Genomic DNA, 24,970 nt, shown 5'->3' with positions numbered 1-24,970 from the left:
TGTTTATCAGCTTCTTGCTATGACCAGAAAATTGGGCCACGTTGCCTTGTGATTATTGATTTTGTTCCACCTTCCCCCAATTTTTGCTGTGAACGCCTAGCAGAATCTAAATAGCATTATGTTATAAAAAAGAATCTTCATTCAGAATGGTACTAGCTTGTTTTCTTTTCACCTTTTACAGAGCAAAAGTGCAGATATAGTGAAATGGCTCAAAAGATCTTGAAATCTTACACGAACTACTGCTATAGTATATTACACATACAGCTTGAAGAGATAGTTGATTGGCACTGTGTTACAGAATGAACTGCTGGGGAGGTGGGAGGTTTAAGTAATTAAAAACAGGAAGTGCTATTTTTCTGCAAAAAAAAGCTATAGTTTTTCAGTAGTAATGGTGCTGTTTGTAGAATATCACTGTCACTGTAATTTCAAAGAATTAAAATAATTCTGAGCAAATGAAACACTAATTAATATTTCTATTTATATACCGTATATGACACTTATTTGTCCATGACCAATCACTTATCCTGAGTTCAGGTCACAGAGTGTAGGGGGGATTTAAAGCCAAACCCTTCAGCCTTATACACTAAACCAAGGCGTCATGGTAGACTATTGATTGTAGTATTAGTGCATGGGCGTTGGTATCCCCTTTCCGTTCGCCTGGCGGCGCTGTTGTCCAGTCCTGCGCGGGACTGCGGATGGGTGGGGCGAGGGGCGGGGCCAATGCGCGGCTACCGCCGGCTCGCGGCGACGCAGTTTAAATCAGAGGGAGGGAAAAGGCGGAGAGCGCGGAGCGGGTCCGTCTGAGGACAGCTGAAGCGCTGCTGGAGCCGGCGGAGAGGAGTGTCTGTCAGCGGACTAACGGCATTAAACAGCCTGACTTCCTAAGGGCGAAGGACCGCGAACGTACAGTGACCATGGTAAGACGTCTAACTGCACGTTTTGCTGGCTGGTATCCTAAATACCAACTCTACTGTTACCTGCCTATCTTTAAAAAACATATTGCAATGTGTTTTTCAAAAGCTCTCGTTAGTTAAGAAATCCTAAAATAATATTTATTGATCTGCGCTGGGTTATATTTGGTCTTTTTTGGATCAGTATATTTGATTATTTGATGGTTTGAGTGCTAGTTTATGTATTCTGCTAAATACCCGCTTATAGGAAAGATAACTGACCACCTAGGAGTGAAAAATAAACTAGGTATGGAGGTTAACGGGTAGTAAAACTAACTTGCACTCGAAATCCCCCCTAACCCAGATCTAATTTAAATTTGCAGTTCACACGTAAACACTAGTTTTTCATACAAATAGAGAAATGTGGGATTACGCTTTTGCTTATGGTACCAGATGTTTTCACTGACTATATAGTACGATAGGGCTATGTAAAGATAAACTGAATTACGTGCTTCGTGGTATTTGGAAGAGCTAAGTTCATGACTCTTACATCCGTGAGTTTACAGCAGTGTGTGGCCACAGAGTCAACTTCATGCCTTTAGATGGATGAATTTCGTCTAATATTTGGCGTCGTCACTACATCAGCGCACTGTTAGAATAGAATCTTTATACATCTATTTAATACACCTAAATATATAAGTACAGGAATGCTTAAGGTTTCTTGACACTTGTTTACAGTGTATTGTCAGCACACATTACACTCCTATAAGATATTGCTTGCTGCATGTCCGCAGTATTCACTGCATGAAACACCGGAGGTTATTTTGGTCGGTGAGAAGAACCTTACCACGGTAAAATGCAGGCTGCGGCATTTGCAGTTTTTTCGTGCTGTTTGTCTCCAGTGTCAGTCTTATTGCCATTGTCACTGGGGAGACTGGCTGCCGGAGAATCTGCACTAGACGGTTATTTACTAGTGGAAAAGAAAACGAGGAAACTACAGGAAGCGATTATAGTAACGGGTCTGTATTGTCTGCACTTTATTGGGGACCGTGTCCTTCATTGTTTTCTGCCCTTTGTTAAAATTCGCGAATCCCCAAGGTTTTGCCTGCGAGTCTTCTACCCCTCCTATCCTCTTTCCGATATGTTTGGGGGTGGGGGCGCAGATGTTTTTTTCTCTTATAACTTGCATGGAGATGCAAAGGCAGAAAAACACCGCGGGGCCCTATAGACAATTGATAACAAAAATGAGCGTTTCTGTTAAAGGACTCCACGGGGTTATGGCGCACTGTTTTCAAATGACATAGGCGTTTATGCCTCCGAGTGGTACTTGCATTGCCAATGAGGGAAAAAAGAAAATTCAGACGAAAGTGCCATTCTTTTTTTAAAGTGGTTTTAAGCCGATTAATGTATATTAATAGCAACAAAGTGATTACCATGTCAGTGTTGATATTTCCTAGTTAAATTGTGGGATTTGTCAGTCCTACATTTTGATTGGAGGGACAATCAGAACTTTTAAGGGAGATTGCGAGTCTCACTTTAAGCACCCCTAATTAAAATTCATAAACACCCCATGCATTCGTTAATATATTTTACTACTGAGATTAAGGAAAGTATAATGTCTCACCAATGTAAAGTGTGTTAGTAATAAATATTAGAAGTCACAGTAGAGCCAAATTCTTCTTTGTGGAAATGTAAGATGCGTCCATTGCTGTGATATAAATCGAAAGACACGGAGACTCAATGAATGGGATGCTGAAGAAGGTGTTGCTTCATACAGTATTGCAGGGCGTTGTGTGAGCTTCATTCATTTAAACTCTGCTTTGTGCCAGCAAAATTGTGAAATAATTGCTATTCTAATTGTCCAATAAAGCTTTTGTTTTGTGGGGCATAGATTAATTTCATCCTGCTTACTGTCTAAATATATTTAGCAAAATAATTAAATCAGTGAAGACTGGGGTTACTTGTATTGCTACTTTAATCGAGCAGAACTCAAGTTGTGAGAATAGTCTGGTAAATTTGTTTGATACGGACTTAGACTTCATAATATAGAACTTATCAGTAGCACCTTACAGTTCTATACAACATTGCATTTAATTTTTTTGTCATCTGCCCAACTTTGGGACTACTTAATGGTTGTTAAATTGGAAATACAGTTTCTCCTCATTAATGTAAAGCTGCTACTCAAGTTGAATGACACTGGGGTCAAGATACCCTACTGAAACAAGTTCAGTGGACAGTTCATGCAGTCTCTGAAGGCTTTCCAAATGGGGCCAATTATGACGAAGCATTTTATTCGGGCAATAGGATAAGTACTGCAGTGGTATATATCCATCATAGGGAGGCTGTCTTACTGGAATATATCTATCAAAAATAAATCTGTCAAAATTGTACTTATTCAAAATGTAGAGGCTTTCACAATAATGTATATCTTCCACACAGAAAGCTATAAGAGTGCTCCATATGCAGAAAATACAGGTTGTCACAGTGGTATATATCTGTAGCACAGAAACTGTCACGTTGATATCCACACATAGGACTGGGCTGTCACAGTGGTGTGTAACTACAGGACTGAAGCACTGGCCTGTTTGTATTTAATGTCAGCTGAGGGAGCTATGATAGGGTTGCTTGCTTGTTTGTGTGTGTGTGTGTGTGCGTGCGTGGTTCAGCGTGCAGTTGCCTGAATAATCTCCAGTTGAGGTGGCCACTTATCTGTGGCATGAATTTCCCTGTTTCCTCAGGTGTCATTTCTACCTACTCAAGACAAACGAAGTTGGGAAAGATCTGAAGTGGGTGGAAATACTGTAACATTGTGAGAGTAAAAACCCTCTCTAAGACAGTGCATATACAGCATAGAGCTGGGTCTAGTCTTATTCATACTGTCACATGGTCACCCACGTGATTTATTATGCAGTTTTTCACTGATGTATGTTCTTTTTTCTAGCACCGTTTAAATAAAGCAGATTATTTATCGTGACCACGATCCCCGAATAGCAGGTGTTCATGATATGGAATTCATTTAGCTCAGTGTCTGATTGCTGCAACTGCTAGTGTTTCATGAAACAAAACAAATTGGAATCCGTTTTGATCAAACCAGACACTGAACAAAAAAGTGTGTTCTGAATCTATTAATACTGCTTCCTAGGGAGGGAGTGCTTACTGGCTGTCTGACCCATTCTGTCTGATCGGTCATCCAGGGCAGAGCAGTTTGCAGAAGTAGGGCTGCTGCATGAACATATGCAAAATAAAGTTGGGGCAGTGTGTCATGGGCGTTTGACTCATCTGCATTTTATAGGTGAGAGTGCTGAATTGTACAAAAGGTGATCTTCCATTTCTTCAGGCACAAAACGTCCTAGTGTTAAACGTGCCAAGGATATCTGGGTCTTTCAGTTGTATGAATCAGATATAAAACAATAGCCTCCAAAGCGAACGCATCAAAAATGTGTACATTCTTTACTGTACCGACATATAAAGTATAATTTTCAATGTAAAAATGGTGAGAGAATGTTTAGGAAGAGAACCAAGTCATCAAAATTCAGAGCACAATCCTTGTACTGATGGGTCTCTACAACAGGTAAAGATAATTTAACCCAAGTAATGCAGTGATGCTCTTCATACAGAATATAAAGAGTGATTTTACTTGTCTGTTGCCCTTGGTGAATAGTACCCTTGAAAAATAAGCATGTGCATCTCCGTCACAGAGGATGATGCAATGCACATCTCTATGCATTGCCAACAATCCGATACATTAAGGATGCATATGAAGCCACTGCTAATGCAATACTATACGATTCATCTCTGTTGTAATGCAGTGCGGCTCGGTATGATTTGATTCAACACAGTGCAATTCAAAGTGATACAATGCGATGCAAAATAAGATACAGAAAAAGTTTAGAGAGAGGGAATCAATCTGTATGAAGTTATTGGACACATTTTTAAATAGTAATAGCATTGGACCTCTACTAATAATTGTATATTAATAAATCAGACTTTACTGATGCAGAGTTCATCCCAAATTGCATCTGATGCACACTTTTTAAAATCAGGACAATCTCATGGTGCATATTTACACTGGTGCATCGATGCAAATTGAGGAATCTTACCATCCCTACTGAACAATAATTATACACAAACCAGATGTAATAAAATACAATAAAAAACGCATTTTACAACTTTTTGTTGAAATGCATGGTCTCTTTCAGATAAAGTTAAATTTCTAAACTTTAAATTGAGTCTTTTTCCATGGGATTGGTTTATTTAAAATATTTTACAATTTCCTTAATGTAACCTTCTACAGTCTGTAAATGTTTTGGTTGAATTAACACAGAAGCAGAGGACTGGAAAGTCAGCAATAGTGCTGAATCACTAGCACATATTTTGGCTACCCGCAGTCATGCAAGTTACTTGGTGAAAGACTAAATTTGTCCCTAGCCACAGTAGGCATTAATGAATAAGAGTGTCACTTTATCTTCAGTTTATGAAGAGTGCACTGCACAGTGCTTCACCCCTATGAGACTAAATAACAATATGAAGATAAAGCATCTCCTAGCCACTCAGAATCAGATAACCTACAAAACACATCCTGCAGCTGGTTTTTACACGTAGACTATAGTTTGGTGTTGGCCTCGGGCTGTGGGTGTAATTACAGGTGAGACTGGCTGCCCAGAGAAGTCCCATATATCCCCCTTATTTCTGGCTTGAGTATTTAAAGTTAGTCTGTAATATGCATGTCTGTAATATCTCACACAGTGCTGTTGGGAAGCTCTGGAAGTAGACTTCATGTGAATGTAGGTAATGTGTGTCTGTTTTATAGGTGCGACCTCTTTTAGGTTGCTTCACCACCAATTGTGTGTGAGCCTCTACAGTGGTCATTACGTCAGTCAGAAAATGATGGTATGTGTGGCCAGTAAGTGAGTTTTGTGTTGTTTGCGCCCCTCCTTCGCCAGCCTTGGTGGTCCAGTAAGTGGGTGCCCAAACACTGACTGTTGCACAACAAAATCCATGTGACCTGCTGTCTTTTTTGCTGCTACTGCACTAGACGTCTCTTTCTTTCGGTGACCAGACAATGGGAATATAGGGAGAGGTTGGGGTGGGGGTGGGAGTGGTGGGGGGGTGGGGTGGGGGTGGGCAGTTGTTGCATTCTCCCCCTCTGCCTAGCAGTGTCCCTGAAGTTCTATATACTGCTGACTCGCCAGACTACCGTCGATTGCAGAACTGACCACTGAGGGTGCTGTTCTAGTAAGAGATGGTAGTGTGATGTTTGAAAGCTCATCTCTCCTGAGCTTTAGGGCCGATTGAGCTTAATCCTGCTTACAGGAGGTGATGGGATCTCTGACTATTCGAATGACTAATCTATGCCTGGGAGAGCGCATCGGATACAGTGACACAGTAGAACATCTGAACTTGAGAGTTAGGGGCTCTGTGTCACAGGTTTCATCTCCCTAAGCGAGATGTTTTTTTATAGAAGAAAACACGGGCCACTCCCTGATAGCGTGCAGCGGCTGTGAATTTTTTGAAGGTGATGACACTGAGTAGTGCTTCATCCCCCGACCCACTGGATATGCTCTCCCTTTGACTGACAAACAAATGCCCTATTCCTTGTGAGTAGAATGGGCATGGCATATGTAATAAACTGGGGCTCATGGTCCATCTACACCCGCTATGCCGAATTTTATTCCTTCAGGCCTCTGCCTGTAACAGAGCTGTGAAACCGACACTTAAGGAACTTGTGTGCATATGTGGAGTAGCACTACAAAGCATCCAGACAGCGGAACAGAAAAAGAGGTCAAATGTCTCCCTGATCCAAGTGTTGGCCATTCGTGCGTATTTGAGGATAACAGAGGAACCCGCTGAAGGTCCAGGTAACTCAGAAGATTGATGGTCACCCAGTCCTTGACCATAGCTGTCATCTCGTGACCTGCAGCCTCCATAATGACACCAACAGCAGCAGACTTGCTTGTTCCAGGGTGACCTTCTCAGTTTTCAGATCTCTGTATAGGTTGTTAAACTGTATTAATCCTTGACACTCTGAAATGAACAATTTGTTTAATTCTCCAGTTGTATTAACCATTTTCTTTATGGTTAAAGGATTAATAATACAGAGTTTATGACTTTAAAATATCAACCAATATTCTTTCAGACCATGAACAGTTAAGTAAAGGACTGAGTTAATCTAACTTGCTGTATAATGTATCTAGTTTTATTATATTTATAAATCATCAAGTAATGGGAACATTTGGTTCCCACATATGTTTTGTTTAATCTGGTTTAATTTATTCTGTAATTCAAGTACTGCAAAATATCCAGTTAATATTTCAATAAATCCTCATTAAGAGCTCAAGTAGACCAAGAAAACCTGCATACAATAGCGTAGGATAAGTAACACGGAGACAAGCTGCTCTAATGACACGCAGTGTGTGAATATTTTCGCAGAAGTCCGGAGATACACTTCAGATCTGTTGTTTGTGGGACATTTCCGTTGCTTGCAAATGATCCCTTTCTCTTATATGTGGCACGTTAACTAAGATTACATAACAATGTGTGTTGATGGGGATCGCTGTGACATACCCTTTGCGTGCATTAAGTGGCGCACAAATGAATGACACACCGCGTGGCACACACCCTGAACAGTTGCTACAGATTAGCCAACTGTTGTTATAATTGCTTTTTTTATACGGCTGGTGTCTTTTTGTTAGACTCTTCCCCAAATGTCAGCCTCTTGTGAAATAATTAGGCCTTCTCTATGCCATAACCGCTGACCTTTTATCACTTACTCTTAAGGTGCTTAATGGGATTTTCTAAACAGCCAAAGTCTTTCACAAGTTTGTTTTTTCGGTACTTGTTTTCTGGGAATAGCTGTAAAAACAAAGAGAACCCACTCAACCAGGGGAGAACGTGCAGGCTGTACACACACAGAGTGGGGGAGGGTTTCAAACCCCGAGCCTGGGAGGTGTGAGTGAACAGTGGTCCCTGCCAGGACACCTACACCCCTGCCTCTGTGTAACAGCAGTCATCATTATAGGTGACATTTCCTTACCTTGATGCATTTAAACAGCTGCACTTCTTAGTGAAAATATTCGGTTTAACACTGTTGAAGAATTGGTCCTGAAATCCAAACCATAAATCATGACATTACCTACTGCTACCAGCAAATCAACCATGGACATGTACTCTTGGTTAATGTTTGCTCTGAAGCATTGGTAGAATGACTGTACTCTACAACTGGATACTTAAGTAACTTGAGATTGCCAGAATGTCTGAAAAAAAAGAAAAATATATTGACTGACTAGACATGTCAAACATTGACTGAGACTGACATATGGAGGGTTATTTCTGTAGAGATGGTAAGAAAATGAACTAGTTTGGTTTCTTTTTTAAAAATCCCCTATTATACTGATCATGCTTTTATTCAAATCATCAGAATTGAACTCATTTATAAATATTGAACTAATGTAGTCTCTAGGCACTGCCCACTGTGCCCCTGGACAACTGCGACCCCCCCCCCCCCCCCCCAGCAGTCAGACCACAAACAGGAGTCGAGTCCCTCTGAAGTTGGTGTGATAAATTGCTGTGCTCACGTTGGCTTTCAGTCAATGGGAGCAGTAGCTAAACCCCCCCCCCCACCCACCCACTAACCCCCACCTTACCCTCCATATTACCTTGTTAGCACTGCAAATCAAAACAAAGACATGATGTATTGTGACAATTTAGTGGACAATTTAGGCAATCCCAGTGACTTGTTACAAAAAAAATGAGCACCTTGGTCTCATCCGGAAAATTCAGATGGGGGGGATTGGTTGTCCGATGAACAAAGCGTTACGTCTTTGTAAGTTCTAGAAATGATTTAAGCTAAATGTGAAAAGCCCACATGAAAATGGGCACATGGCCACGCTGGGATGTACCAAAAGACAGATGAATAATACGGCCGCAGGCTTGAACACTGCTCAAGAATAAAATTATCATGGAATTAAGGGCAAATAAAAAGTAATAAAGACAGTTTCAACACCAATTAGTGGGCACTTTTTCAAAGCTGACACCAAAAGGTCAGCTTTATTCCTCCCCCACTAAATATCATTAAAAGGTAACCCATTTTTCAGGCATTGACTTAGAATTCCCATTTGGACTTTTTTACTTTTTGATGTAATAGTAGCTGAGTCACAAGGTCACAGCTGCCTGAATGTAAGGCCAGCTTTGCTTTGAACTGTCTGTATATATATCATCTTGCAGCTGCCAAGTTAATAGTAGCTAGTTAATGTTATTATCAAGCATAACAGCTCTATTGTCACACTGAATCAAGTCCTGTGTTTCATTTTGGTTCAAGCTCAGGCTAAGTTATTGAAACAGCAGTACAGTTAATTTAATCCCACTCAGAAATGTTGATGGAAGATTTGGCAGTCTGCTCCGTACTCTCGTTTAATAGTACCAGATGACTATTTATATTGATGAACCAACAATTAAAACATCCTTCTTTTATGAATTGAGGCTGTGGGTTGGGAATAGGAATTCATGATGGCCCTACACTGGACCAGCAATATGGAAGATGGATAGGAGAGAACAACAAAAAAGTTATTTCCTCAGCAGTGCACATTTGGTGAACAAGCACTTGTGGAGTGTAGGCAGCGAAGATGAATTACTTGATCAGTTTAGATGTGCTTTGATGCATCTTTGGCTCTTACCTTTGCTTTGCCCTGGCAGCAAAGCCTGGTTGTCTATCCGTGCCATCAGAAGCAGCTCAGCTTCTGCTGGGCATGCAAAATTCTGGATGAGTCCTAGCTGAACGATATGTACAGCAACAGCACAGAGGCCTGACAGAACAGCAGGGAGGTCAGCGTGTGGGCGGGGCCAGCCAATACTGTGCTCTTTGTATGCACAAGTATTGTGCTTGCGGGAGATGTACAGAAATAGTCCTCCAGCTTTTGTTCCAAGTCAGCCTTGGGCATAACCAAGAAGCTTAAGTTATTGTGAAGAATGTAATGTTTAATACAGAGCCCAGGCCTAAGTAATAGGGCTAATTTTATGAGGGTGGGTGGAGGTCCTTGGGGGGATGGGTGGGAGCCCCAGGGCTAAAGTCATTTTTGGGGTCTTACCTACATTATAAAATACTGCTGTTGCAGCTAGGCAAAAAACAAGAGCCCTCCTACTACTCTGGGCCCCAAGCTATCGTCCAGGCCTGTACGTGCACAAGTCCAGCTGGTATTACGCTGTATAACATACCTTCCCGTAATTAAGCAAATGTGTTTTTGTGCAGTAACGTTTTCCGCATGACTGTACCCACATCCTGGTGTCTTGTGTTTGTTTAGCATTCAGAACGTTGTTCTCCCTGCGAGTGGCAGGCTGACATTTCTGGTGTTTGAGAATAGAGCCATGCTACCGAGACAGAGTGCTGAAGTGACCAGCCCGTGGCCAGGACCACGGCACCGTGGCGTCAGGCAGCACGACTCAAACTACTGCCTGTGCCGTATTCTTGCTTCTTTATTTAGCCAAGCGGGCGCTGGCCAGGATCTCAAAATAATGCTTGGAGCAAAACCTGGGAATTGGGCAGGAAGCAGAGAAAAACCACGCCAGTCACTCCTTAGATGTGACCTGTCCTACTTTAGGGAGGACCCAGTACATGGCATGTGTTTGTTCTCAGGGCCAAATTCTATTCTATTTCCATTGTGCTTTGTTTTTTGTTTATATCTGCTTAATAGCACATTGTGACACAACAATATGCACAACACATGGAAGAATTAATGGTAGTGAACTAGGGACTCGGTTCTTGCCATTTCCCTTTTTCAGGGCAAATTGAGAACCGGGGATGTGAACTAAATGGCCAAAATGAGGAAAATAAAAGTATTAAGGACAAAGGAATAGACACTGGTTGCGCATAGAATGGAAAACTGCATCTACTCAGCTTTCAGCATAGGTGGTCAGGAGTTAGGACTCTTTCGTGTTATTGCTGAGGTCCCAGGTTATTGCTGAGGTCCCAGATTATTTTGAGCAGAGTAGGATGGGACAGGGTGTGGCAGGCGGGAGCACAAAGAAACCACAAAGCCGAAAAATTGACTTGTCACCTCCTCTGACTCCTTGTTGTCCTGCCTGAACTCCACCTTGCTGTGTATTATAATGACTAACAGTTCAAAAGATGCAGATGAACGGTGCTCACATAATTAAATCTCAATGCCTTATTGAATGTGCTTGGTAATTGTCAGAAAATTGCCGCTTGGTAAACATACTTTAATAACTGAAAACACCCAACCGGTTTGTTTGTTAAACGACTAAAATTTCAAGGCTTGGCACCCCAAGTTAAGACTCCCATTTCAGCTGAATTTTATAAGGTTATGCTATTAGAAAATGAAAACTGAGACCAGTGTCACTTTCCCTTGAATATGTTTTCTACCGGGGGCAGCATGGTGGTGCAGTGGTTAGCACTGCAGTGGTTAGCACCTCAGACCTCTGGGACCTGGGTTCGAGTCTCCACCTGGGTCACCGAGACCTGTGTGCAGAGTTTACATGTTCTCCCCACGTCGTCGTGGGGTTTCCTCTGGGTACTCCGGTTCCCGCCCACAGTCCAAAGACATGCTGAGGCTAATTGGAGTTGCTAAATTGCCCATAGGAGGGTATGTATGAGTGAATGGTGTGGAAGTGTGCCCTGCGATGGGCTGGCCTGGGTTATTCCCTGCCTCGTGCCCATTGCTTCCAGGATAGGCTCTGGACCCCCCGCGACCCAGTAGGATGAGTGATTTGGAAAATGGGTGGATGGATGTTTTCTGCCGTTTATTCTAGCTTAAATGTCAGTCTTGGAACTCTACATTAGAGGGATAGGCTAGTGTTAAAGCAAGATAATTAGCATCTGGTAGCAACATATAAATGCCAGCGCACAGACCCAGTGATCTCCATATATAGTCTATATTTGCCAGAAGTCACAGAATTATGGCCAGAGTTTGGGATACGATGTATCAGGACCAGCAGCTAAGAGCGAAGGTCAACATTGCGATATTGGCAATTAGGCTGCATAAATGAACCGCTGTAAATATTTCCAATACTTCTGCAACTGCAAACTGCACTTACTTTTTTAAAGTCTTTATTTAGATCATCCGGCTCATTTGCACTTCTCAGAAAGATTCTGCAATACGATGAAGCGATTGTTTGCATGTGCCTTCAGTTTGATTTGCCAGCTTACTCACAAAGCCAAGAGCAGGTTCAGACTCGTCACTCCTACTAGCACCTTCCTTCTCAAGCTCCACGTCATACAGAAACTGCACTCAGGGCAGAGATGGAATTCAAGGAATCCGTCAGCTCCCAACAAATGCCTTGGGGGAATGTTAGGATGATTGTACCATAATAGACCTGGTTTAGTTATTAATTGTATCTGCTAACGGTGCTTGTATGTGGTTTTCTTGCCGCCTTAACCTGATCTGCTAATGATAGTTTCGCTTCCAACTGTGACTCAATATGTTTTTAACGCGGGAGCACCATGACAGAAAATGTAATGTGACACACAGGTATACAAACAGTTCTACATAGGTCTGCATTTTTGTGGGCAGTTGCATAACTGTATATGAATGCATATAAATATCTTTTTATTAATGTGACAGAAGTTGCATGTTAGGCCTTCAAGACAGCCATCAACCGTAACAGATCTCACTGAAATGATTGTTCAAAAGCACATTATCGTAAATCCATCATTGATCAAAATAGAATCTAGTTCCAGAAGAACCTTTCATCAGTTTCTTTCTTGTCATTTGTTCTTTGGAGTAGTCTTTGTCTCTATTAATGCTTCTTTTGAGGAGCCTCATAAAAACGTTTGATGTTGATTCATAGCATTGGCAGTTGGTATTGGTGTCATTGCATGTCTTAAGATAAACTCCATATATAAGCATATGATTAAAGTAGCTGTCACAGAGAGGTAATGTCTAGACAGTAGTATGTGATTATACAGTTTATTCAAAATGGCAGTAAATGGATGTTATTGCCGTCATGATTTTATTTTTTATTTTTTATAATAAGACTGCTTTCATGTTGCGTTGGGTGATGTGGGTTTCTTTAGTCCTCTGATTTTGGATTGGACCTGCTACTGTATATTAAACTTGTTTAATGAAATGACCTTCAATTAAAAAATGCAGAAAGAATTGGCACTATTCATACGCACAGTTTAGTCTGGACAGTTATCACAATATTCAGTTTGGATATAATTTTCTTCCCTTTTATAAATGTGGCAGTTAAAGCAAATTGAGAACTTCCTTTCCTCGTTTGACATAATTTATTTATTTATTTTAGAAATACATAGAAATGCATGGTATATCAGTTAACATACCAGCCAATATTTGTTAAAAGTCACAATATTGGCATTGGTCCAATGTGTCAATTTTGGCTGATTATTGCCAGCTGATAATTATTCATTAATAATGGTCAAAGTAACGGTAAAAATATTTGTTACATGAAGGGAATCCCCCTGATTATTTTATAATACCAGCCTGTTGGTATTTAGACATAGTGACACTAAACACCTTTTTCTCTGTCATTTTCGTCTTTATCATCATCATCATCCATGAAATGTGAAGTAAAATTATTAATGTGAAACACTCCAGCTTCAAATGATATGGCTTATGAAACAGTACTCTGCTTCTCTAACAAAACCAGGCAAACCAGTCTAACAAGTTGGCCTCAAAAGACTTTTATTTAAGAATCTGCATAAAAGAGAGTCTTGTTTCCTGGTGACTTTCCCAGCTGGTTGCTGTCTGGTAGACTGTTATAGTTATGATCTGCTTATCCAAGAGACAGTAATGTGCGTGGTATCTGTTAAGGAACCACTAACCCTAGAATCACATCCTTCCATTAGCAATGGGGCAACAAAGTAATCCTGTAGTCCATCCTGTGGTTAGACAGTAGAGCTGAGTGGTCAGCACACACACGCGCGCACACACACACACACACACACACATACAAACATATATATGTGTGTGTGTGTGTGTATGTATATATACAGACATGGAAACAACTAAGAGACCACTCTAAACAGTACACAAGAACAAAGTGAAGCAGGAGACACTGGGAATGACCAGAAACCAGCCAGCTAAAGGGCGGAAGTGACTTTCTAATGCCAGAGATGACCGTTACCTTATTCGACAGTTTCTCAGATGACATGAAGTGACCTTCAAAAGGAATTGGAGACATTAAGTGCAGGTGTGAAGTGCACTGTTAGCTCAGTTCGTATCAGGCTCTTAGAAGCAGGACTGAAATCCAGTAAAGCAAGTCAAAAATCCCTTATTAATAAGAAACAGAGAAGAACCAGGCTGTAGTTTTGCAAAAAAAAAAACATAGACAGACTCACACCCATAAATTGAGAAATGAGTGAAATGAAAAATTGTGCTGTGGTCTTAATTTTTTTCCACAGTTGTATATAACACACAGAGTTGATTTTAAAGTCAACTCGTTATTTCTTTTATTAAATTAAGACATGGGGTGTTTGGATTCATTGCATGTAACCCACAATAAATAATCAATTTGTATTATATGTGTGTATATATATATATACACACACACACACACACATTTCTGGTTAGTTTTCTCTTTTTGTTTTTTAATCTCTGCAACTCTTGCCCTGGATTGGATGAAATACTTAGGTTTATTTCAGAAATAAATGGTAATATAACAAAACTACATCTTGGTATGACTTCATGAAAATAACCCAGAAACTCCAATCTGCCATAATTGAGGTTTGATGTTAGGTGCAATTATGCATGATTAATCACAGAAAACTGTACAATTTAATTTTTTAGTCGATTCGTAGCCCTAATTATAAATATGGTTATGAGTGAAAGTTTGGGACAGGTTCTGGGACAGGTTCTGGTTTACATTGTTGTAACTGTAGTACCATGAAAATTCTATCCCTCCTTTCATCCAACTTCCAACCATTTATTCTGGTTGGAATCACAGGGGTGTAAAATTTCAAAGAGAAGTTAAACCAGCATTACTTATAGCTTAATACGTACCTGTATGTTTTGCTGTACTTTTGGAGAATATATTTTGACATTTAATGCTTATGAGCAGCTTTTTAATTTGATTACTGCAGATGTGCTGTTTACAATTCAGACCCGTTATGGCAGCTACAGGTTCATATTTGATCCAGGGCTGATGTTCTGTAAAGATATGCAGCAAGTCCTGAAAGCCATCCATTGGCTCAGCATAATTTTGGGCTGCAAATAAAGTGCATGTGAAGATAGCTACATTACTGTGGGCCATGCAAAGCCTTTGATTACGTGCATCATATGTTTTGCACTGACAAGTTTGTTTGTTTACTGTAATCCACTGTCTAGGCTTTCTACTTCCTTGCTCCCATGTGAACAGGGCACTATTGTTCGGTGTTGGCAGAGAGGCAGTTCAGTGTAATCAGAATTCTCCTCTGTTGATGGCTCCTGATTAATGCTGTGAGAAACCAGCATTACAATGTAGGGGATTCTTCTCTCGTGTCGTATCGTGAGAAAGGACAGATGTTCTGCCTGGATGCGTAGCAGCTGATGAAACAGGGCAGATATGAGAGGTTGAGAAGCTCTGACCTCTGCATTGAGCAGGAAGAGGATTTATCCCTGTTGCAGTTTAGTCTTTTGCAGTTACATTCCCCCTGTCTCTCCCTGCAGCCATATCCCATGTGTCCAGTACATTTCAGTTAGTGGTGCGCTGTTGTGAACATTTAGACAAGTGTTGATACCGTATTTATTTTTGTATAATATTGCTGAGATCGATAACCAACTAACTTTTGAGCTTCTTGCTGAGCAGGCGCCGGGGGGGATTCCTGATGGTGAAACTTGCCAAGCTTGTTCCGGGCAGATTTTTATTTTGTGGAAAACGAAAGGTCGGTCTGTGACCCAAATTTCATAATGAATTCAAAACATGTGGCGGGTCATTTAAATCCATCTCAATGGTCAGGGCTTTGAGACCCCATCTAAGTCGTGAATGAGTCAACAACATCTCTTGTTCTCCACTATGGAATATAGCTGTTCATCCAATGCTATCATCTTCATTATTTGAGTTATGTCTTCAACTCTGGTGCTGCTTAAGTACCGGCTGGCAATATCAGCCAAGACTGACACATCGGATGGATACAGATATCGTGATTTTTGATCAATATTGGCCATTACCAATGTGTTAAGGAATATACTGTGCATCTCTAGTTTCATTCTACAGATTCTGCCAGATATTCACTGGGCTGTATGCTGCGCCACAGCATGGCCATTCTGATGACCTGTAGCATTAGTTAGCCCAGAGAAACCGATCATTGACAGGTGTTTGACGTTGTTTGTTTCGTCTTTTGTTATTTTTTTTGGCTTGCTTTTGTTTGCGTGCATCATAGATACTCAGGAAGTCTGGTTCTGTTGTGGTATGTGAGCACTATCGTGAAGGTATGCTTCAAAGAATGCGGCAACAAGTCGGGTTCGCCTACACTTTCTATAAGGAAACATTGCAGGGGGGTCAGATGAAACAGGATATGCAACTGGTTTTGATGACGCCTGTGATGGTAGTTTGACTGTGGCTTTATCTGTGGTGTTTAGTTTTGATTATAAAATTTACAGAACCAAGACTCTAGATAAGGACAGCAGATCAAACTGTCCTGGATTGTTCCATCCACACTTTGTGAATCTGCTGACATTTAAAAGTATTTTGCTGTTGATGGCGTGGTAAAATAGATTGCCATTATTGGTAATGCAATTTAAAAAAAAAATTCATATCTTTTTTTTTTCTGCTTCACAATACCTTTTGCACAGGGATTATCCATCCATCCATCTTCCTTGACTGATTATCAAGTGCAGGGTTATAGTAAACCTGGTACTTATGTCACAACGTACAGATCATGAACCAGAGCACACAAATTCAGAGGGTCACAGAGTGGCCTGGAGCCTGTTCCATGAAGTACAGGGTACAAGCATGAGCTGTATTTCAGATGGCATGCCAGTCCATCACACACACCCACATACACGTATGTATTCAATTCTTTATGGGGACTATTCATTAATTTCTATGGGGAAAACCCTAATCCCAACACGACGACCTAAACCCCTACCCAGCCCTAACCTTAACCATAAGTAACCAATCAAAAGACTTCTGGCATTTTTAGTTTTTTTTGATTGCAGTCACATATTTTTTATAAAATTGAGTTTCTCCTCAAAATGGTCCGTATAATGACAAAATAACAGATTGATTATTATCACATTGTGAGGACATCTGGTCCAAACACATACACACACACACACACACACACACACACACACACAATCACTAATGGCAGTTAGCATAGCTGTGTGCCTGCAACAGAGGTGGGATGCAGATTCCCAAATTTTGAAATGTGAGGGAACAGAGCTGCCCACTAAGCCACCCGCTGTCTTCTGTGCTCATTAGGAAAAGGTATCTGCACCTTGATGTTGACAGGACCTACTACTCAGTGTCTCTGTCATTCTGATTCTATCACCGTAAAGATCACATTAATTATTTCCCAACGCAAAACTTCTGGTATGGGATTGTTTGCCTGCTCTTCCAAATAATAATAAAATGTCCACTCATTAAGTTCAGCCTTGCAGATATGGCAGCAGTACTTACATGAGAGGTGAAAGGAAAACAAGAAGTGAATCAGTGTAGCCCTGGTGTTTGGTACCCTTCAGTGCTGAGTGTGAGAGAAAACCTGTATGTGATACTTGTTGCTGTAATGCTGATTCAAAGAGAAAGATCAAGAATTTGTAACTGAGGTTCATGGTACAGATACCCTGTCATACTTTGTCTCAGGCTTTAACGGACAGGTAATGTTTGTCAGTCTGCATCATACTTAAATAGTGAGACAGACTTCTCTGGAGCTAATGACATTCTTACATTTAATGTAATTGATTGACACACAGTATATGGTGAAACTCTGCAGGTCCACTGAAACACTTTACAGGATTAATTTGTGAGAAGTATTACTTGCAGCACTTAAAATATCCCTGTTTGTCCAACTGGAGCGCTAAGTGCACTTAAAAAAAAAGAAAAAAGAAAACTGAGCTTCTGCCAAGACGTAAATGGGCCGAGCTTTTTGAATCTCATTTTATTAACTGCATTTCATTTTATGCCATGCAAAGAACTTCATTAAGACTGAAGTTATCATGCTTGGCAGCTGTAGGAAATATATATATATATATATATATATATATATATATATATATATATATATATATATATACATACATTTATTTAAATCTGTTGCAGATAACCACAGTCAATCAGTCTATCTTGATGAGCATGTCAACCATTTAACTTAGCAGCTTTCATTTTCACCAAGATTAATGTGGATGATACATTAGTTTTTGCGTGGTCCAGAGCTGTTCCTACAGTATGATCTCAATGAGAGTCTTGGGAGGACGTGATAGCTGGGACAGACAGATAGCTTGGAAGTAAGGGTGCTATGTGGTAAACAGATAGCCGGTTGGTCCAATTGCAGAGCTGCTAACACATCTACAGGGATAGAAGCAGAGCCTGAAATCCTACCGATTAGTGTTCAGGGGAAAATGACAGCCCATTGGTGCCTGACCTGGTTGTGTGCCTGACACAAGCTTCGGAGGACGTGTATCACAGGGAACAGAAACACTGTAGTGAGGGAAGCATGTTATCTTTTGTCACTTTTTTTATCAGTTCTAAGTTTTTTTAGTGCTGGGCAATTCAGTCCAGATCAGTTGATTTTAAAATTGTGTCAAACTTGACTGCATTCTTCTATATTTTTGAGTGACTTTCAAGGTTCAAAAGATTTTACTGTCATGTGTACATAATACAATGGAATTCTTTGTTGTCCTTCTATTGTCAAACAAACGATTTGTAATCTGCTTGAGTCTGATTACCCTTCCACAACTGACAGGCGTCCCTGGTGCTGCTGTGTCGGTTTTTGATATTGATTTTTTTGTTTTAATTGCCTTCTGGAGATTTTATTTGCTTTTCTTGTACACAACTGTGTCTCCAGGTTGGAATGCAATTGTGTGACTCTTCATTTTGTAGTGGATCCACAGTTTGCTGTTTGGGAATTAGCAAATAGTTTGTTGAAGCATAATCATTTGTGCAGTTTTTGTTGAATTTCCGGTCTCATATTCATCCTGATTAGATGAATCTATGAACATGGCCCAGTCCACAGAACCAAAATGGTCACATAGCCTGTCCTTCATTTTGCTGATGCCATGATCCTGCATTGCTGTACTCTGATTACCAGCTCTACACATCAGCTTCTGCCTGTAAACAGAAAGTATGAGTGCTGGGAGGTGTTCCAACTGGCTCAGGTGCAGACATGGTAAAGAGTGATAAGCACTGTTTACTGGTAGTGTAAGAATGGTACAGGTTGTTCGTGCCTAGTGTGGCGGTATGTGTATTTTGTCCGCAGCAATGGCAAACTGTCCCTAGAGATTTTCGTTTTTATGCTTGTATATGATGGTGTTCAGTTTACTCAGTACAGTACTGGTATTCCCCTGGGGGGAATACAGGTAGCAGGCAGAAAAGAGTGGGAAATTCCTTTGGTGGGTAAAGAGGTGAGCATGTGATCATCAGATACTCCTGATGTCAGGAGTCAAGTGAACAATACTGAGAGACAATTTCCAGGATTAAAAATAGCCAAATTGCATCATAGACATGTTACACTGAGTTCTGTGTTTTCCATTGTGAAAGCATTCCACACTTAGCCATTTACAAAGTAACAACATGTGGAGCTGTAGCACAATGAATCAGAAGCATTCATTAACAGAAGTAAACTGTGAAGTTTTTTCCAGCACTGAAGTGTTATTTATTGCTTCAGCTGGCCAGTTAGAGGTGTAAGTATTGGACATTGTGTGTGTTTGGACAGTGTGTTCTGGGGGTGAGCCGGAGAGAATTGGACATCTATGGTTTGTAGCTTCCTGGACTGAAGCACCATGATTGTGGACCTCTGAAAATGTTCTGTGATTCCTCCTGTGTTACCCACCTCAGGGATTTTCTCTCACCCCAGTTTCCTCCCACAGGATGGTGTGTGTATCTACATGTTTTACTAACACAAAACATTGCACCACCATGAGATCGATCAGATTGCTAGCAGTAATCTAACTTACAAGTTTCATTAGATGAATCAGGCTTCTGTTGGAGAGTATAGCTCTGAAAGAGAATGCTGAGGTTTACGTCAGCCGGCGTGACTCCAAGGTTTCACATCAGATAATCTCTAGGGTCCCTGGTAATTTATGTTGTAGAGAGTAGCAGATGTTTACCAGAATTATGTAGCAGGAGCTTGGTAGAGCAGGCATTGTTTACAACCTTTAGGAATGAATAGACCATCGAAGCCTGAAAGCAGGTTGGTTTGGCATATGCAGCATTTGAGTATTTTTTAAAGAGAAAAATGTCTTACACTCGTAATAACTACCTCTAATATTCAGGATTACCTCCCATCTGAATTATGCATATTCATTACCCAGTGCCATAAAACTGAGAAACTAAACTATTCATCAGTCCTTGCATTTATTTCAGTTCTGTTTTTTTTCTTGTCAAGTATAATGGCTCACACCTCACTCATCCCGTTATGTGGGTCACACATTCTCATACTTTTCAAACTGGACCATGAACCCAGTGGGCTTTTTGTTCTAAGGTGTAGCATTTCATTGTGTAATGAGTGCCAGCTTGTGACATGCCGATACATGGTTAAAAGTATTTCCAGGCTGCTCACTGATTGAAACACAACCGAGGAAGCAAAGGCCTCTCTAGTGTTTTAAAAATCTGTCAAGGGCAATTTGTCTCATTTTACTCAGAAATTAAAATTTTAGTTCCTATATTATTACTCTGTGCCGGGTCCAAAAGTGCCTTAGAAGGCTGCTTTGTTACTGGGGACCATTTAACTAGCTTTTATGTTGAATTGAAAAGAATGCAGGTCATTTACAAACTCTGGATTCCTCATGGTTGTGTGATTCCTAAATGAATGACATAAGATTTGGCTTTGAAGGGGCATGATCATGGTGTTTGAGTTAAGGGCCCCTGTCTCTCTGTTCTTGAAAGGCCTTCAGCTGTTTATAATTTACTTCTGAGTTCCTTCAGAGGATTGGGAATAAATTGGCCAGCCGTCATGTTTGGGGATCCTTTTATGTTCCCCGGCTCTCTTTACAGCAGAAGGATTTGTATTGAGGTGAGGCCTACTGGTCGCCCTGGGTCACTGGGCCTTACTTAGCCTGGAGGAAAGGCCTTTAAGATGCCCTTCATTCTGGCAGCCTTTTTGACTGGGATTAGCTTTATAGTGAAATTACCCCGTGAGCACACAGTCAGCAACTTAACATTTCATTAACTTTGATTTTTAGAAAAAACTGAATTTGTCTATACACTATAAAACAATTATTAAATTATATTAACAGATATGAGAACCGACTCTGGCCAGTCATTTTTAATGTCTCAAAGTGAACATTTCACTGTTTTGCCCCCCATTAATTTAGGGATCCTTATATACATTTTCAAGGGTGGGCTTCCCACTGCAGGAGAGCGGGGAACCTTGCAGTCCGTCAGCTGTGCTGCTTCACTAGGCGACATTAACCTAAGCCGTCATTCATGTATTAGGTTCTGTGTAGAAAAATGAGAGCCAGTCAATGGCGAAACTGTCTGTTTTATGGACGTTAGGTTTTCTCTGCACATCCTGTTCAGCAAAAAAATATACATTTGTTAAATATACTGTTGAAAATATAATTTATTTTCTTGACTAATGCTTGGCAGATATCAGCCTCATGTGGTAAACCTCTACATAAATGAGAATAGAGGATTCTATTCTCAGCTTACTGTGTGCAACACTTTTCCATGTCCATCTCATTTAATAGATAATGATCCAAATGCAACCAGCTAAGTCAAATTGAACTTTATTGTCATTTCCACTGTATACAAGTATACAGAGATGCCGCAGTGTAAAGATAAACAGTTCCATAAAAAAACAAAACAAGACAATGTGCAAAGGACACTTATTATATAATATATTATTATGCACTGTTATACACTATAATATATATTATACACTTATTATTGGTTTATTATTATAATATGTGCAAAGCACTTATCCAGCAGCCAGACAAGCAGGGAGCCTAAATGGCTCCTTTTTGCTGTAACAGGTCTGATAATGTTCTTCTGATTCTTGATTAATCCTCACTTGTAAAGGAGGCATTCGGGAAAGTCATTGTGCACTGCTGTTAGCTTGGGTGGATATACCTATCTGACACATTTGAGGGCAGAGCATTCCAGCAAACACTATTGATGAATGGCACTTATACTACACATATCAGCAACTGTGGAAATCAGATAAAAAAAAAATAGATATTGCAATCATATCATATGTGATTATCATAGTAAATAAAAGCTTCACATAAAATATGTGAAGTGTTTATTCCTGAAAACAATTCAAACAGCAGGTTCTGCTTTCCATACTTTTACCAGCATACATTCACGGCCTTGCCTTGTGAAGGGAGTTTGCCATCATATCAGGGCGTAGGACAAACGTGAGCTGGTGGTGACGCAGGGACAGCATTTTGAAACACTTATTAGGTGACTGTTGTTAAAAAGCCAACAGTTAATCTGCAGCAAGGGACTGCATCTATTACAGTGTAATCGTAGTTCGCGTGCCGGTCCTTGACATGCCTGAACGTGCATTTCGAAAGCACTCGCGGAATTCGGAGCAGTTGCTTGTACGCTGAATATGCATGTTTTTGGCGGACTGCACCTCCGCCGAGAGTGAATGCAGAACTGTGGGTGCTGAAAGCGACCGTCGCAGGGACCCGAGTGAGCGCAGCCTGTGGGTCACAGTCTAAAAAAAAATTAAATTCTGCACAATAGAACCCATTGAAATATTTATGAGGCCCAGGAAGAGGGCTGCCAAAGCACTCAACGCTAACTCATTCAAGACACCCTTTCCTGAGTGACGGGCTGAAAGGGCCCCACTTCCGACAGGACAAGGCAATTAAAAATACCAGGGGTACATTGGGGAGCACCGGTGCAGTTCCAAGGTAGCCGTTTGCTTTCCAGATGCGGTGCTGTGGCCCATTCACTCTGTAAAAAAAAGTCAGCGCAAAGACCGCTGTTTGTGTAGTAACAAGCACATTTTTATAACATTTTATAAGACCAAGTAAGATATTATTGTCTTTAGTTTAAAAATGTGCTTTTCTGTGTGTTTGAGAGTAAATCCCAGACACTAATAGCGCTAATGATCAAACTTTCCAATCCAGGCCTTAATCAGAACCATTTCATGCCATTTAAAGTCGATTATGTGGTCTGACCATTGTCTGGAGGGGATGAGCTTCTTCATATGAAAAAAAAACCAGCTGTAAATCGTCCGGTGTTTCCAAGATTACCTTGCAGAGCAGATGCTTGAGGGAGTGAGGGAGGGAGTGACATCAGTTACAGGAAGCAACACAGAAGCAGTAGAGACTCTGCAGCATTTAATGCAATGTTGGGTGGTTGGCTGGTGGCCTCTGAAATAAATATGCCGTTCCCAGCCATTTAAAGGCCAGGTATACAGTCTTAAAAAGCATGTTCTCCCCCTGTTGGTCAGGTTTCCTCAGGGTACTCAGATTTCCTCCCTCAGGCCAAACACATGTGGTTAGGTTAATTGGGGTGCTGAAATTGCCCATAAGGTATGAATGTGTGTGTGTGTGTGGGGGGGGGGGGGGGGGGGATACCAATTAAAAATGCCAAAAGTCTCAAATTTGTTTTTGGTTAATTATGGTTAGGGTTAGGGCTGGGTAGGGGTTACGGTCATTGTGTTTTTCCCATTGAAATGGAGTCCCCACAAAGATATAATTTCAAACGTGTGTGTGTGGGTGCCCTAATGAGCTAACGCGCCATCCAGGGTGTACTCCCTGCGCTGCCTGGGACAGGCTCCATCCCCCATCCCATGGTCCTGATCAGGATCAGCAGTGAGAGGATGATTGAATATATTTTTCACAAGACCTTGTGGGTTTTCCTTTGAATATTGTAATCAGTCATTCATAGCACAAACCTGTAGAAAGGAATTTATCCGGAAGAAACTGAAAGTAGGCTTATTGTCTGAATTGGTTTTGTGTCATTAGCAACTTAGGGAACTTATGAAATCCAGGCTCGACATTCATTAAAAAAATAGCCAAATGATAAACTACTGTAAAATTATTTTAAGTGGCTTTTTGAACTGATAATGGAAGCACAAAAATAGTTTCTTAATATATTAACCTTTGAATACATTTGCAAAAACATTTCATGAAAAAAAGGTGAATGCTCATGGAAAGAGAGCAACTTCTGTTCATTTAACATGCAACATTTGGGAAGAAACTAAGAATAAATTATTATTGCATTGCTTCCAGAACAACACACAATGTTAACCTTTTACAGCTGCCTTTTTTCTGGAGTAATTCAACTTGTGCATTTTTCTGAAGGGTTCAACAGCATTGTTCCTTCTTGCACTGGAATTGGCAGTTAGACCAAGCGGATTACAAGATCTTAACTTCTGTGCTGGGATCAGTTTAGTGATAGGAAATACAGTTTAAGCCACATTCTTATGTCAGGGGCAGTGTCATTATTCAAGGAAGTCTGCTTCCCTTCCTCGTTGGAAAGATGGAAGGCTCCCCCCTGTGGCTGTGGCAGGATATGTCATTGGTCCGAGTGGAGAGGGAGTGGCCCTGGGAGCACAGCGGTGTCAGGTGACTGCTTAGGGCAGGGTGCACAGTGTCCTTCAGCTTCCCATGGTTTGCTACTGCAAAGCTTTGCCTCTACCCTTGTTCCTCTCTCCCTGTGAAATAAACTCCACTTGAGTAAAACTTTAAATAGTTTATGACTCTCTGTTGAACTGTGATCACCAAAGCGTGCCTCAGAAGTGCATTTAAGAGCTGAATATATTGCTTTTATTAAAGCTTTTGAGCATGGTGTCGAATCGTACAGGGACGCCCTGTCCTGTGTTCCTCTGGGTCTGCTCTTTTATATGCCAGCACTCGGCTCATTACTGCACGTGTATTTGGACACATTTTCTTGGGCCTCTCAGGAGAGCTCTGCTAATGCAGAACAGGAGCCATCTCTGGTTACTGGTAACGCCTGACCAATACAAAATGTGGTCTCTGATAACAACGAATATTGACTAATTTTAACGACAT

General features: G+C 40.8%; 1 protein-coding gene across 1 annotated transcript in view; it reads left to right on the top strand.

Annotated features, from left to right (window-relative positions):
- The first annotated feature begins 767 nt into the window (after positions 1–767).
- The window catches only part of n4bp3 (NEDD4 binding protein 3), a 35,888-nt gene continuing 11,685 nt past the window's right edge, over positions 768–24,970 (top strand). The window contains exon 1 of the mRNA XM_049027438.1: positions 768–917. The gene's annotated coding sequence lies outside the window, so the exon portion shown is untranslated. The remainder of the gene's footprint in view (positions 918–24,970) is intronic.

This window comes from Brienomyrus brachyistius, chromosome 10 (genome assembly GCF_023856365.1).
Source record: "Brienomyrus brachyistius isolate T26 chromosome 10, BBRACH_0.4, whole genome shotgun sequence".
NCBI classification, from domain to species: Eukaryota; Metazoa; Chordata; class Actinopteri; order Osteoglossiformes; family Mormyridae; genus Brienomyrus; species Brienomyrus brachyistius.
This window is presented reverse-complemented; position numbering and strand designations above follow the sequence as displayed.